General features: G+C 51.3%; 1 non-coding gene across 1 annotated transcript; it reads left to right on the top strand.

The window, feature by feature from the left end:
• Positions 1 to 1,996: 1,996 nt before the first annotated feature.
• LOC143350517 (5.8S ribosomal RNA) lies at positions 1,997 to 2,151 on the top strand. The gene has a single exon (XR_013081135.1). It is a non-coding gene; the product is annotated as a 5.8S ribosomal RNA (ribosomal RNA).
• The last annotated feature ends 349 nt before the right edge of the window (positions 2,152 to 2,500 follow it).

The following is a 2,500-nucleotide window of genomic DNA, read 5'->3' as shown; positions in this document are numbered from 1 at the left end:
TGTTATACATACTCACGGATAGCCTGAGGCGAATAATCGCAAACGACGACGCGTCGATTGTGCGGCCATCGTTGCTCGCGCGACTAACGACGATCAGCCGAGACGGCTGTAGTTTATCGCATCGATTTCATCGAGCAACCGATGGACGCTGCCGCGTTCGTTCGTAAATGAATGTTATACATACTCACGGATAGCCTGAGGCGAATGATCGCAAACGACGACGCGTCGATTTTGCGGCCATCGTTGCTCGCGCGACTAACGACGACCAGCCGAAACGGCTGTAGTTTATCGCATCGATTTCATCGAGCAACCGATGGACGCTGCCGCGTTCGTTCGTAAATGAATGTTATACATACTCACGGATAGCCTGAGGCGAATAATCGCAAACGACGACGCGTCGATTGTGCGGCCATCGTTGCTCGCGCGACTAACGACGATCAGCCGAGACGGCTGTAGTTTATCGCATCGATTTCATCGAGCAACCGATGGACGCTGCCGCGTTCGTTCGTAAATGAATGTTATACATACTCACGGATAGCCTGAGGCGAATGATCGCAAACGACGACGCGTCGATTTTGCGGCCATCGTTGCTCGCGCGACTAACGACGACCAGCCGAAACGGCTGTAGTTTATCGCATCGATTTCATCGAGCAACCGATGGACGCTGCCGCGTTCGTTCGTAAATGAATAATATACATACTCATGGCTAACGTGAGGCGAATAATCGCAAACGACGACGCGTCGATTGTGCGGCCATCCGTTGCTCGCGCGACTAACGACGACCAGCCGAGAAGGCTGTAGTTTATCGCATCGATTTCATCGAGCAACCGATGGGCGCTGCCGCGTTCGTTCGTATATGAATATTATACATACTCACGGATAGCCAGAGGCGAATAATCGCAAACGACGACGCGTCGATTTTGCGGCCATCGTTGCTCGCGCGACTAACGACGACCAGCCGAGACGGCTGTAGTTTATCGCATCGATTTCATCGAGCAACCGGTGGACGCTGCCGCGTTCGTTCGTAAATGAATAATATACATACTCATGGCTAACTTGAGGCGAATAATCGCAAACGACGACGCGTCGATTTTGCGGCCATCGTTGCTCGCGCGACTAACGACGACCAGCCGAAACGGCTGTAGTTTATCGCATCGATTTCATCGAGCAACCGATGGACGCTGCCGCGTTCGTTCGTAAATGAATAATATACATACTCATGGCTAACTTGAGGCGAATAATCGCAAACGACGACGCGTCGATTTTGCGGCCATCGTTGCTCGCGCGACTAACGACGACCAGCCGAAACGGCTGTAGTTTATCGCATCGATTTCATCGAGCAACCGATGGACGCTGCCGCGTTCGTTCGTAAATGAATGTTATACATACTCATGGCTAACTTGAGGCGAATAATCGCAAACGACGACGCGTCGATTTTGCGGCCATCGTTGCTCGCGCGACTAACGACGACCAGCCGAGACGGCTGTAGTTTATCGCATCGATTTCATCGAGCAACCGATGGACGCTGCCGCGTTCGTTCGTAAATGAATAATATACATACTCATGGCTAACGTGAGGCGAATAATCGCAAACGACGACGCGTCGATTGTGCGGCCATCCGTTGCTCGCGCGACTAACGACGACCAGCCGAGAAGGCTGTAGTTTATCGCATCGATTTCATCGAGCAACCGATGGGCGCTGCCGCGTGCGTTCGCCCGATTGCGCGTGAAGTTACTGTTCGGAACCAAGAATATACGGGTGTATTATACCCGTTTGGTCGCAGCCACGCGCAAAGGCTTTTGAATGTACTGTACGCCCGGCCGTCGAACGATGGTTTTCCGTCATTCAGGAAACAAAAAGAAACTTTTGTCGTCGATATGGCGCGTTCAATCCTCCGTCGATACGCTGGTCGGAGGTGCGAACATCGAATATTTTTAAAGCAAAGAACAAGGAGCATTTTTAAATACAAAGAGAAAAATTGTAAATTGTATATGATTACCCTGAACGGTGGATCACTTGGCTCGTGGGTCGATGAAGAACGCAGCTAATTGCGCGTCAACGTGTGAACTGCAGGACACATGAACATCGACATTTCGAACGCACATTGCGGTCCACGGATAAAATTCCTGGACCACGCCTGGCTGAGGGTCGTTCACTTGTCCTAAAACTGCTTGCGTTGTTCTCAGATTCCCTAACCCCGCCGTCGTTTACCTCTCCTTTCGGGGAGATGGCGAAGAACGTTTCGGAGCCGGGTCGATGAAGAGAAAGGTATCAACGTACGAGCGAGAATTTGGGTATTTCGTTGGCGTTTGTCGCTGGACGTACGAAAAAGAATAAATATTATATATTATTGGCAAGTTTGCGCACCCCTTGCGTGGTGAGGCAGAGATCAGTCTGGACTCGCGCGAGTGTTTTACGGCGTCGTGCGTCGTGTTGTCTGGAGTATCATCACGACCGCCCGTTAAAGCACCGCTCCTACGATTTCTGACTTTGACGGCAC

Source organism: Colletes latitarsis, chromosome 14, assembly GCF_051014445.1.
Source record: "Colletes latitarsis isolate SP2378_abdomen chromosome 14, iyColLati1, whole genome shotgun sequence".
NCBI lineage: Eukaryota > Metazoa > Arthropoda > Insecta > Hymenoptera > Colletidae > Colletes > Colletes latitarsis.
This window is presented reverse-complemented; position numbering and strand designations above follow the sequence as displayed.